The sequence below is a fragment of the Trichosurus vulpecula genome, chromosome 1, assembly GCF_011100635.1.
Source record: "Trichosurus vulpecula isolate mTriVul1 chromosome 1, mTriVul1.pri, whole genome shotgun sequence".
NCBI classification, from domain to species: Eukaryota; Metazoa; Chordata; class Mammalia; order Diprotodontia; family Phalangeridae; genus Trichosurus; species Trichosurus vulpecula.
Genome location: NC_050573.1, coordinates 415,606,720 through 415,621,113, shown reverse-complemented (window position 1 = coordinate 415,621,113; position 14,394 = coordinate 415,606,720). Strand labels below are relative to the sequence as shown.

At 38.5% G+C, this 14,394-nt stretch overlaps 1 pseudogene; it reads right to left on the bottom strand.

Annotated features, from left to right (window-relative positions):
- Positions 1 to 1,543: 1,543 nt before the first annotated feature.
- LOC118839228 overlaps positions 1,544 to 14,394 on the bottom strand; it is a 39,902-nt pseudogene continuing 27,051 nt past the window's right edge.

Here is a 14,394-nt window from a genome sequence, read left to right as displayed (position 1 = left end):
CGTACCCTTTGACCCGGAAATACCACTTCTAGGATTGTATTCCAAAGAGATCATACAAATGGGAAAAGGACCTACATGTACAAAAACATTTACGGCAGCTCTTTTTGTGGTGGCAAAGAATTGGAAATTGAGGGGATGCCCATCAGTTGGGGAATGGCTGAATAAGTTGTGATACATGAGTGTAATGGAATACTATTGTACTATAAGAAACGATGAGCAGGCAGACTTCAGAAAAACCTGGAAAGACATATATGAACCGATGCTGAGTGAAGTGAGCAGACCAGGAGAACATTGTACACAGTTACAGCCACAATGTGAGATGACTAACTTTGATAGACTTATCTCTTCTTGGTAATGCAAAGATCCAAGACAACTCCAAAGAACTCATGATAGAAAATGATATCCATATCCAGAAAAAGAACTACGGAGTCTGAATGCAGATTGAAGCGTATTATTTGCTTGCTCTCTTTTTTTTCTTTTTCTTTTTTTGTTTTGTTTTTTCTTTCTTGCAGTTTCTCCCATTGGTTCTAAGTTTTCTTTACATACATGACTAATGTGAAAATAGGTTTAATCTGAATGTATGTGTAGAGCCCACATCAAATTACATGCCATCCTGGGGTGGGGGTGGGAAGAGATGGGGAGAAAATTTGGAACTCAAAATCTTGTGGAAATGAATGCTGAAAACTAAAACATAAATAAATAAATTTTTTAAAAAAGAATTCACTTTTGAATCCATGTAGTCCTAGGGATTTTTTCTCAGGGAAGTCATTTACGGCTTGTTCAAATGTTCAATTTCTTTCTCTAGGATAGTGTTCTTGAATTATTCTATTTCCTCCTTTGTTAATCTGGGCAGCATATATATATATATATGTATATATATATATACACATATATATATATATGTACATATATGTATACACACACACACACACACACAATTTCTGAACTGTACTGTTTATTTTGCTGCTTGAAACCTAAGCGACAGTATGCCACTATCATTATGGGGTTTCATTTAAACCTTTACTACACTGCAGGCACAGAAATATATGGACATATTTTTAGAGAATTAACATTTTGCAAAATGCAGGAAACATTTTTATTTATATATGAGAAATGGAAGTGTTCAAAACGGTATACAATTCAAGTTTTTGTAGGTTATTTCTATGAGTGAATTTCTGCAGGTAAAACATGTTTGAATTTAACCAACAGTAGTATGTCAATATATTTAAAATCATGACAAAAATCTTCTCTCTGGTCATTAGTTGCCCATAACAAATTATTATGATATTGTATATTTAGGGCAAGATGTTAATATAGCATAAATCCCATGGCAGTTTGATTTTCTTCTGGAAATTAAAGCTGTTTTTCTTGGGATAAATACAGCAGCAAAACACAAACCAGCTAATCAAAAAAGCCCTTCTGCTATAACTCCAAAAATTTTCAGGGCACATCAACCAAGAGTAGTTTTGCCATTCCCAGTTCTTTTAAGGTTTACATCACTGAAGTGTTGACTTAAGTATGTCTTGTAAAAGCTAGTTCTCTGTTAAGCCAGTTTACTGACTACAGCTTGGTTGAGAGAATTTATCTGGCTGGTCCATTTATCTAGTGCAGTATCAGGGATGACCCCTCTTCTGATGATACAGTTCAAGGAGATGGTTGACTTGATCAATTCGGCCATGAATAGTGTTATCCAATATGCATTTTACCAGTAAGTTCTCCCCATCAGCTACATCTATCTTTAATTCCTTCAATGTACTCCCTTATAAAGGGAACATCCATGATGGTGCTGTGATTTGTTTTCAGAATCTTCTCAAATTCAGTGATGTCATTACTCTGATCAGCACTTAACTAAATTCATCATCACTAGAATCTCTGGATCACTTTTATATGGTTTTGCCTCCTGAGAGTAAAATGGATTTATTCCCAATTTCATTACCATATTTGCTAAGCTCAAATATTTTAAGTAAGTGGTTCATCTGGGACTCCCTGATTCATCATAATTCTTGAATGCTTCAAAAAAATCCGTGTGAGCCTTCTCAAATTCACCTTCTCATAAATGCATTTTGCTGCCACATTCTCCAATGACACCCATGATCAGTGGATGGGGGATGGCTGATTTGATGTGCAATGACTATTCATACAATGCTTTAAGTTTTTTGTTATTTTTCTGTGCTTTATACATTTGAATTTCTAATGCATAAATTTCTAATAATTCTAATAATAATAATTTTTAAGGTCATTTTCTCCAACATCTGTCTGGCATGACTGATGCAATTGCAGCAAAAATTTATGAAGCTTTCCATATTCTTCTCATTCTAGATATTTTTTTCCAAGCTTTGTGTTTGTCTTAAACCACAGACTATCATTCTTCCAGAGCTTCCAATGTTGTTTCATGGAATCCCTGCAGTAAATTCATCTGTTTGGAAGTAGAGATATAATCAAGCATTGAGTTTAATAGACTTTTCAGAATAGTTCCTTATGATTAAACTCCAAAAGTAGGTTAATAGTTGTTTATAGCTATCCAGCATTTCTGGATAGTTTGTCAACTTGAAGTTTATTTTAATCAACTGTTTCAGTGCTTTACATCTCCAGTCTCCCTTTTCACCTTCAAGCTCCAAAACCTTCTGGAAACTGCTTAATGCTGCTTTTGAGTCATCTTCCTTCAACACTTTGGAATTGCATTACTGGTTTTCCAGTGCTACATTTTGTTCAGAGTATTCCAGGTCATATCTTCCTCTTCACTGCATGTGAAATCATCCTCCTTCTTGGCCTGGAGTTGGGGGGAAGGAAAGGGAGGGGGAGGAATAACCAGAGATGACCTCCTCCCATGGAAGCTTATATTTTTGTAAATATTCATCCATTTCACTTAGATTATCAGTTTTACTGGCAGATAATAGGGCAAAATAACTCCTAATAATTTCTATATTTTCATCTTCATTGATGTTACATTTACTCTTTTCATTTTTGATACAAGTAATTTGGTTTCCTTTCTTTTTTTGATCAAAGTAACCAATGGCTTATCTGTTTTTTTCTCTCATAGTTTTATTTATTAGTTGAATAGTTTTTTTAAATTCAATTTTATCAGTCTTTCTTTTGATTTTCAGGATTTCCAATTTGGTGTTCACTTGGGGAAGGTCAACTGAAAATTAACTGAAACAATTTCATCAGATTTCAGGATATAAAATAAACCCACAGAAATCACCAAAATCTGTGAATAATACTAATAAAGCTCAGCAGCAAGAGAAATTTCATTTAAAATAGCTACAGAATGTATAAAATCCTTGAAAAATCTACATATATATATATATATATATCCTGTTGTTTCTCTCTTAATAACATTTCTTGTATATATCTTCTTCTCTCCTCTGACATTGCCACTACCCTGGTGTGGGACATCATGATCTCATGCCCAGGCTATAAAAGTAGCCAGCTGGTTGATCTACCTGCCTGAAGTTTCTCCCCACTCTGATCCATTCTCCACTCACCTGTCCAATTGTTCTTCCTAATCACCCATCCAAACAGGTTACTTCCCTATTCAAGGAACTCCAGTAGCTCTCTATTATCTCCAGCGTCAACTATAAATTCTGGTTGGCTTTTAAAGCCTTTCATAATCTGACCACTTCCTACCTTTCTAGCATTTATATTTCACATTCTTCCACCATACAAATACCTGAATCATGGTCATTTCTTTTTTTCTCTAATTTGTTTAGGATGTATCTTTTTATATCTAGGTCACATATCCATTTGGAGCTTAACTTGTTATGAGGTATAAAGTGCTGATCTAAACTTAGTTTCTGTCCAATTTTCTCAGTAGTTTTTAAATAGAGAGTGCTCTTACTCCAGTAGCTGGGGGCATTGTGTAGCCAAAGACTAGGCTACTAACTCTGTTTGTTTTTCTATATTGTGTACTGTTCCGCTGATCATTCTCTCCATTTTTAAGGTAGTAAGAAATTGTTTTGAGAATTACTGCTTTGTATTACAATTTGAGGTCAGTTATTGCTAGATCTCTTCAAAATTCATTTTTTCCCACTCTCTGCACTAAAATTCTTGACATTTTGTCCCTACATATGAATTTCATTTTTTTCTAATCCAATAAATTAATACTTTGCTAGTTTGATTGGCATAGTACTAAATAAATAAAAATAGGCATATTTTCATTTTAATTATTTTAGTTTAGCTTCCCCATGAGTAATTAGCATTTCTTCAATTATTTAGCTTTGTATTTATTTTTGAAAACAGTTGTAGATCAACAACAGGATTTGCAAATTGATTGGATATGAGGGGTGAGAAAGAGTGAGGAGTTGATGATCTTACCTTGGTGCAAACCTTGGTAACTAGTAGTGTGAAGGAGTAGGGAAGTTAGGAAGAGGGGACGACTTGAGGGGAAAGATAACAAATTCAGTTTTGAACATGTTGAATTTGAGACATCTATGGGACATTTATTTTGAGATGTCTAATTGGCAGTAGGAGATATGAAACTGGAAATTGAGAGACAGGTTAGGGATAGATGAGTAGCTCTGATAGTCATCTTCACAGAGATAATTAATGGGAGCTGATGAGATATCCTAGTGAAATAGTATAGAGAGAGAAAAGAAGAGGGCCTAGGATAGAACCTTCAGGTACACTCATGGCTAGTGGATGTGACCTGAATAGAGATACATCAAAGACAGAGTAGGAGTTGTCAGACAGGGAGGAAGAGAAATAGGAGACAGCAGTGTCACAAAAACCTAGAAAGAAGAGAGTATCCAGGATGAGTGTAATTTATGAGTGTAAGTATCAAAGGCTGTAGAATGATCAAGAAGGACGAGGATTGAGAAAAGGCCATTGGATTTTTCAATTAAGAGATCTTTAGTAATTTGGAGAGAAAAGTCCTGGTTGAACAATGAAGTCTGTACAAAGGACTACAAAGGAAGTAGTAGCCTTTTCAAGGAATTTAGCTACCAAAGGGAGAAAAGGTATAGGAAACTATCTAGAGGATAGAGATGGATCAAGTGTGGGTTTTTTTGAAGGTGGATGATGCATGAGCATGTTTGTAGGCAGTAGGAAAATAGTCAGTAGACAAAGGGAGAATGAAGATTAGGGAGAGAGATGATAGGAAAGGCAATCTACTGAAGACAATGGGATGGAATGTAATCATTTATCCATGGGGTTTGTCTTGGCAAGAAGAAGAGCCAATCAATCAATCAAAAAGCCTTCATTTTGTTTACTATGTGCCTCTGTGTTATCAGAGGACCAGCTTGCCTAGGTGTCAGAGAGGCCAGAGCAGGACAATTTTCTGTTACATTAACTTTGTAATATAGTCCATGAAAGGATTGGGGCACTAAGATTTGCTTAGGAATGGGAGCTCCCCCATGGAAATGATCACAGATCTTTGAAACCTAATCCTTTTCTATATCCTCTTTTGTTCTATGCTGTAGCTTCTGGTCTTTCCCAGCACATGGCAGGAATAATTGTGAAATGGAGAAATACAAATTTGGGAAGAGGCTATGACCAGACATGGATTGATGAATGGACCGAGGAGGGGCCAGAAGGAAAAATCAATTAGAGAAGTTGAATGGAAAGTAGTATATGTAGAACAAAGAATACAGAAGTGTTAGGGAGCTCAAAGTACATTAAAAAAGCAGATAGTTAAGACTGATCATAAGAGAAACTATCCTTAGAGTATCTAGGAGTGGTCAGGAACAGAGAGAACCTAGAGATTAAGAGAAAAAAAAACCTGACAGCAGTAGCTAGAGAGAAGAGGGGGAAATGGAAATGAAAGATTGAAATTTAAGTCACTGCGCATATAGTGAGAACACAAAATTGTTTCTAGAAACACTTCAGTTATAAAAACAAAAGGAAACCTACTGTCAAAGAGCTTAATTTTCAACTTAAAAAGAACTGTGTGATTACCAATAAACGACAACTTTCCACCCTCCCTCCCAAAAAAAAAATGAAGAATGACTCAAAATGAGGAAAGTATCATTTAAAAAAATCACATCTGTCTTGCAAAATGTATAACAGAGATTTCAGAGTTTCACTCATAAGTAGAGATACTTTCCTCTAATTACACTTCAAATTTGATTTTCCATCTGCTATGATTATACATATTTCACCTTATGCACCTCACAGGTGAATTTTCAAACTTCATCTGCACTGTAAAAAATCCTCATTTTTAAAATGTGTTTTATCTTTTCCAGTCATATCATTTCTGATTCAATTAGCTCAATGATGACTCTTGGGTTTTCTTCAAATTTACTGCAAGGGATCTCTCTATCTCTTTGTCTGTCTCTGTCTTTCTCTTTCTGTCTGATCTGATACAAGGAGGATTTACTGCCTCTCAATCCATTCAGTGAAAACAGTAATCCAAATTTCCCAGAAAAAGGACATTTGCTTGCTTTTTTAAAAATTAGTAAGATGATCCCACATTATCTTACAGGTGTTTTTTTAAAGATCTGTCTGGATCTGATAAGTCATTTCTAATTAGGATAAATTAGTCCCATCCTCACAGAAAGGATAACCATGCCATATGTCTTGACATTTCAGAGAGATCAGTAAGCCCCTGGGAAATAAGAACATGAAATTACAATGACATATTTAATTTAGAGGAAACAGGAGAGTCCTTCTCAGAAGCAGTTCATTTTCTAATAAGCAGATGATTATTCTCTGTTCTGTTGGACCTTCAGGCAAACCCTGGAGAAGAGTATTGGCAGGTAATGGAGTATGTATGGTGGTTCTCACTAATTATACTTTTTTTTAATCATACAGAAAGATCCTAATCAACCTGATGCAAAGGACAAAAATCCAATGACTTTCCACCTATGTTCTTGGTAAACCTCAGAAAAGGCTCTTGAAGGGAATTTAAGGATAGTGAATTTTCTAGGGCCGCTGATATAATTATAGAAATGAAAGTAGCCCTTGGAGATCATTTGATCTACTCCTCTCCCTCCCCTCCTTCCTCCTCCTCCTCCTTCAGCTTCTCCTTCTTTTTCTCCTTTTCCTTCCCCTTCTCTTCATAGGAGAGAAAGGGTAGTATTTGAGAGATATTACAAAGGTGAAATTGAAAGGCTTTGCCAACAGATTGGATATGGAGGGGTAGTGGTGAGAGATAGTTAAGATTTGGGCATGATACCTAGGTTGTGAGTCTGAGACAATGGGAGGTTGGTGGTGTTTCCTACAATAAGGAAAATAGAAGGGGGAGAAAGGGGAGAAAGGGAATGGAGTACAGGGAAAACGATAATGAGTTTGATTTTGGACATGGTGAACTTAAGATGTCTACTGGGTATCTAGTTTGAAATGTCTGAAAGGCAGTCAAAGATGTAAGAGTGGAAGTCATCAGAAAGGTTGGGGCAGGATAGGTGGATTTGAGAACCTTCAGCACAGATATGGTAATTAAATCCATGTAAACTGATGAGATCACCAAGTGAAATAGTATAGAGGAAGAAAAAAAGGCCCAGGATAAAACCCTATGGTACATCTATGGTTAGAGGAATACTCTAGATTACAATCCATCAAAGGAAGCTGAGGAGTGGTCACATAGGTGGGAGGAGAGCAAGGAGAGAATGTTGTCCTGAAAGTCTAGCGAGAAGACAATATCAGGGAAAAGAGGATGATCAATAGTTCAAAAGGCTGCAGAGAAGTCAAGGGGAAAGAAGATTGAAAAATATCACTGGATTTTGCAATTAAAAGATCTTTGGTAACTTTGGAGAGAGGTGTTTTGATGGAATGATGAAGTTTAGAAGCCAGATTATAAAAGGTTGAGAATGAGAGGAGAGAAAGTGAAGGCACCTATTATAAACTTCTTTTTGAAGGAATTTATCTACAAAGGGCAGAAAAAAAATGAGGATGATCACGGGGAATGAAGGATCAAGTGAAAGTTTCTTTTAGGATGGAGACATAAACACGTTTTTAGGTAGGATCCAGTATACAGAGAGAGGTTGAAAATAAGTGTTAAAGTGGGGATGACAGAGGGAGCGATCTGTTGGAGAAAATGGGATGGAATGGGATCATTTGGTCAGGTAGAAGTGTTAGCCTTTCTTAGAAATAAGTCTGCCTCATTATGTGATACAGGGGTAAAGTAAAAGATAGTGGTAGAAGGCATGAGAATGATATTCTATAAAATATAAGGCAAGGTTCTCAGTCTAGAGGGTAGGGAGAAGGGGAGACATGGGAGGTTTGCAGTGGGATGAAAAAGTCTGGAAGAACTGCTGCGGAGAGTGGAACAGTAAATTGAAGAGGAAGGTGTAGTAAGATTGCCTAGCAAAAGTGAGGTCCCAGTTGAGGTTGTATAACATAAATTTGTAGTGAATCCTATCAGAATGCTTGCATGATTCTTCTACCTTCTTTCAGTGGTAAATGTTTAGGCATGTAGACAGCAATGGTGGGAATGGTCCAAGGTGGGGCATGGCAGGACATAACTGGCAAAACGATAAGGGGCCTAGGGTTTCAAGAGAGGAGAATGGCATAGAATTGAATTGGTTCACAAGGAGTCAAGAAGGGAAAAAGAGAAGATAGTGGTTAGTACAAGAGAGATGATGTAAGAGAGAATTGAGGGGTCAAGGGATAGGAGGTTACAGGGTGGACAAAGAGTAAGGTTTTATAAGGGAAGGCAGAGGGAGAGGCAAAAAGCCAACAGATTAAGTTTAGATAAGGGGATTTCAGAATTCTTGAACACTGTACATTTGTGAATGATGGCAAGATCAAAGGTATGACCATCTATGTGGATGGCTGAGGGGAGGGGTGGAGAAGTAGATCATGAGAAGTGAATACGTTGAAGACCTGTGTGGTTAGGGTGTTTGAGGAGAGTCAGTATATATGTTGAAGCCCCCTAACATGCAGTGTGAGCATGTATACCTTAGAAATCAGCAAATACTACAAATAATGCTTTGACTTATTATTTTGTTGATTGTTTAGATTTAAGAAAGTTTTGATCTTCTTTATCACCAAAGTAAGATTCTATAGTCTGAGTTTTTTCCTGCTATTTACTCATTTTCCCAGCCAATTACCTGACTTTTTAGCTTTTTGTTAAGGTAAGAGGAAGGTGTACTGTCTTCAGGGGTTTTGTGTGGCTGTTTTCAGAGATATTTCTAGGGACCTGTAAATCTTCAGTTCTTCCAAGGTGGTATGATTGAAGGAGATGTGTTTACTCCATTCCTGGCCTGTGCTCTGGTCTGTGAGTGACCACAGCACTCTTTTCTGCCTTGGAATGATGAGGAGGGTTACCTCTCCACTGCCGCCACAAATTCTGCCACACCAGCCCTCCTCCTTGCCCCTGGACTGCCACCCAGTTGTCTTTGGCATTTGTGGATTGAGAAGTCTGGAAACTATCACAGCTGCCAGTGATTCAGTCCCCTGCAGCCTGTTCTAGGTTTTCTGGTGCTCTGGTCTGTGTGGTGCATTTTGCGCTGGACTGTGATCTTCTCTCAGACTGGTTCAACAGACCTTTTCTGTTGACCTTCGAGTTTGTCTTGGGCTGGAAATTGATTTCACTCTGCCATTTTATGGGTTCTGCTGCTTTAGAATTTGTTTAGAATAATTTTTTACAGGTATTTGGAGGGGTTTAGGGGACAGTTCAATCAAGTCCCTGCTTTTACTCTGCCATCTTGGCTCCACCCCCAGAAAGTTTTAATAAACCTAAAAGATTAACTTAAAATATGTATGCAAACTTTGTTCTTCATTTTTATGGCTTTCCAAAAGGCATGGTTGTTAAGTTGGTCTGTAAACCTCGCTTAAACCTAGCAGGAGAATAGCAGAAGGCTCAGGACATGCAAGACCTCACTAGACTAGAGGCCTGATGATTATAGGCTAATAATAATAACAATAACTACCATTTATATAGTGATTTAAGGTTTGCCAAGTGCTTTATATCCAAACCTCACAATACTCATGTTAATTGATATCAAAATCAATACTAAAGTTGATATCAAAACCAGGCATCATTATCTATATCCTAATGGTCTCACACACAAGTGGGTTATTGGTGATAATTTTCAATGAATAATTTCATATGTAAGCATCAGATAAATGATGAAGCATTTAAAGAAGACTAGTGAAACCTGCAAAGTTGCTGGTACTCCAAAACACTGACAAATAGAACATTCTTTGGAGAATGTGTCCAAAACAAATTCATTTCAATAAACATGTATTAAGTAATGACTATATGTATCTGCAAGACCCTAAGTACTGGAGATAAAAAAGATAGGATCAAAACAGTCCCTACTTTCAAAGAGTTTATATTCTATGGGGGATTATGGGAAACAATATATACACAGATAAGTAAATGCAAAATTTTTATGAAGTGTATACTCAATTTTATGCCAAAGTCTATACCAAATACACACTCAATGGAATGAGTACGGGTATATGATATGGCACTGATGACTGAGGGGAGGATGGTGTCAGGAATGGCCTCACATAAGAATTTTTATATGAGATGAGACTGGTGAGGAGAGAAAACATTTTAAGTATAGGAGAAAGCCTTTGCATTGATACAGGTGGGAAATGGAATGTCATGTACAGAGAATAGTGAGTAGGTGGTTGGAATGTAGCTTGCATGAAGGTGAGTAATGTTAACTCCATCAATAAAATAATATTTTATCAAAAAAGCTATAAAAAGACACTGAAATTTTCTGAGCAAGGGAGTGACATGGAGAGAGATAGAGACAGAGATAGATAGATTGACAGACAGATAGATGGATAGAGAATAGAGAAGACAGAGAAGAGAGACAGAGAGATAGAGACAGAGAAAGAGGAGAGTGAAGCGGAGAGAGAGAAGAGAGGAAAGAAGAGAGAGAGATGACAGAGGGAGAGAAGAGACAGAGAGAGAGGAGGAGGAGGAGGAGGAGGAGGAGGAGGAGGAGAAGAAGAAGAAGAAGAAGAAGAAGAAGAAGAAGAAGAAGAAGAAGAAGAAGAAGAAGAAGAAGAAGAAGAAGAAGAAGAAGAAGAAGAAGAAGAGAGGCAGACAGAGAGACAGAGACAGAAAGAAGAAAAGAAGACTCAGGACGGTGCTCTTGGCTATACTCACATGTACACACTATCAGAAGGGAATAGGGAAGTTTTTTTTGGCATACCCAAGTTGGCATGGTAAGATGGAAAGAACCCTGAACTTGGATTCATAGGACTTGGTTTGGTATTTTCTAGCTGGGTAATTTGAGCTCCTGTTCTACTTATAGGAGCTGCCCTGGGGCCTCATCTCATGTTCTCATCACCTGTTGAATGTATTAGTCTTACTTTTTAATTGTTCCTCAGACATTGATATCACTACACACTACATAGGGCACTAGTGTAAACAGACTAGGCCTCATGTTCTGCATACCACCCTAATCCTCACTCATACCACACTCCTTAAGTCAAAAAGTTCACCCTAAGGGCAAATGCAACCCACCGGAGCTGCCACATCCAGACACACCTTTACCCTACCTCTCTTACAGTCACTTCCAGGGCTCCACATTTGAACACACGTTACTGAACTACTCACATTAGCTCACAACCTCTCAGTCTCTACTTATACCATCAGTCTCTTCATTAACTTGGTCACTGAGCAAACTGATAATTCTCCATCCATTACATATTCTACTCTGTTCTCTGTACTCTGTTCTGATTGGATCAGAGGATTTGGTGTCTAGAAGAGATTTTAGAGATAATCCAGTGCTAGTCCAACCCTGTAGTGGGAACAAGCATGATACATTGTCTCCAGGCTTTGGTACCTAATGGACTGACTAGGCACAGTTAGAAAGTCAAGGCATTTGTGCAGGTCCCAGTCACCAGTCAAACAACATACATTTGTGTACCAGACACTGAGCTAAATGCTAGGGATACAAAGACAAAAGTGAAATAGCCCCTTCCCACAAGGAGTTTACATTCCAACAGGGAGATAACATGGACACATATAAGTTAGTCAGTCCATAAACATTTACTAAACAACAGGCCATGTGCTAAGCACAAAGAAAGGCAAAAGGTACTCTGCTCTGAAGGAGATCGAAGTCTGATGGGGGAGACAACACGAAAACAACCACCGACAACCATGCTGTATACAGGATAAATTGGAGATAATCAACAGAGAGAAGGTACTGGAATTAAAAGGGACCGAGAAAAATTTCTTGCAAAATTCATCTTGAAATAAATGGGACTTGGAGGAAGCCAGCATACCCAGGGAGCAGAAATGAGGAAGGAGAGAATCTAGGCCTTGGGGACAGCCAGATGGAGTATCAAGGAGGCCAGTGTCACTGTATTACAGAGTAAATAAGGAATGCAATGTATAAGAATACTGGAAAGCTGATGGTGGCAGGAGTCAGGCTTTGAATGTCAAATAAAAGATTTTATATTTGATCCTGGAGGTGATAAGGAGCCACTGGAGTTTGCTCAGTAGGAGAATGGCATGGTCAAACCTTCATTTTAGGAAGATCGTTTTGACAGCTGAGTAGAGAATGTTCTAGGGTGGGAAGAAACTTGTGGCAATATAAATAGATAATATGTGTAAAATGAATACATGAAAGAGAAATGATAGGTATAGGGTATGCCATTGAGGGAGCTTGTTTTGTTTGACTATGCACATTTATTATTATTATTTTTTCGGAGGGGGAAGGCAGGGCAATTGGGGTTAAGTGACTTGCCCAACATCACACAGCTAGTAAGGGTGTCAAGTGTCTGATGCCAGATTTGAACTCAGCTCCTCCTGACTCTAGGGCCGGTGCTCTGCTCACTGTGCCACCTACCTCCCCTGACTCTGCACATTTATTACAAAATATTTTTTCTTTTGTTTTTCAATAGAGTGGGGTGCAGAAAAATAAAATAAATTTCTGTTCACTTTGTAAAAATAGAGCGACAAGGAGGCAGGGTTCCAAACATGAAATGTTGCATTCACTTTCAGATGAGTCATTTTTTTTTATTATTATTAATTTATTTATTTAACATATTTGGTTTTCAGCATTGATTTTCACACCAGTTTGAATTACAAATTTTCTCCCCATTTCTACCCTCCCCCCCCACTCCAAGATGGCATATATTCTGGTTGCCCTGTTCCCCAGTCAGCCCTCTCCTCTATCACCCCCCTCCCCTCTTATCCCCTTTTCCCTTCCTTTCTTGTAGGGCAAGATAAATTTCTACGCCCCATTGCCTGTGTATCTTATTTTTAGTTGCATGCAAAAACTTTTTTTTTTTGTTTTTGAACATCTGTTTTTAAAACTTTGAGTTCCAAATTCTCTCCCCTCTTCCCTTCCCACCCACCCTCCCTAAAAAGTCGAGCACTTCAACCTAGGCCACGCATGTATCATTATGTATAACCCTTCCACAATACTCATGTTGTGTAAGGCTAACTACATTTTGCTCCTTCCCAACCCATCCCGCTTTATTGAATTTTCTCCCTTGACCCTGTCCCCTTTCCAAAGTGTTTGTTTTGATTACCTCCACCCCCATCTGCCCTCCTCTCCATCATCCCCCCCCTTTTATTTTTTTTTATCTTCCTCCCTCTTCTTTCCTGTGGGGTAAGATACCCAACTGAGTATGTATGGTATTCCCTCCTCAGGCCGAATCTGATGAGAGCAAGGTTCACTCATTCCCCTCTCACCTGCCCTCTCCCCTCCTCCCACAGAACTGCTTCCTCTTGCCACCTTTATGCGAGATAATCCGCCACATTCTATCTCTCCCTATCTCCCTCTCTCAGTATGTTGCTCTCTCATCCCTTAATTTCATTTTATTTCTTTTAGATATCTTCCCTTCATCTTCAACTCACCCTGTGTCTGTTCTCTCTCTTTTACATATGTGTATATATATATATATGTATATACATATATAAAAACACACATATATATATATACATATACCTACATACACATGCATGCATATACACATAGATACATACATACATACACATTCACTTATATATATATACATAAACATATATATATGCATATTCCCTTCAACTACCCTAATACTGAGGTCTCATGAATCATACACATCATCTTTCCATGTAGGAATGTAAACAAAACAGTTCAACTTTAGTAAGTCCCTTGTGGGGTATGACTGCATGTAGATTACAGAGTTCTATGTTCCACGTTTGGGGGGGGAGGTGCCAGCTCTGCCACACCAGCACTGCTCCTTCCCCAACCCCCAACCCGAACTGGGCTTAGATCTTCGGCCGACCGGCTGTGCACCCCTGCTCTGATCCGCCACTTAATTCCTCCCACCAGGTGGGCCTGGAGCCGGAAGTAACAACAGCTGTAGCTGCCCCACCTCCGCTGCCCCTGGGGCTGGAAGCCGAATGGTGAACTCCTTCCACTCTCTCAGCTTTTCCCACTAACCTTCTCCACAGTCTTTGGTGTTTGTGGGTTGAGAAGTCTCGTAACTGCCGCAGCTCACTGAATCAGGGCGCTAGGGCCCCCTCTGCCCAGCTTCTGGTCTGGATGGTCCACGCCGCTC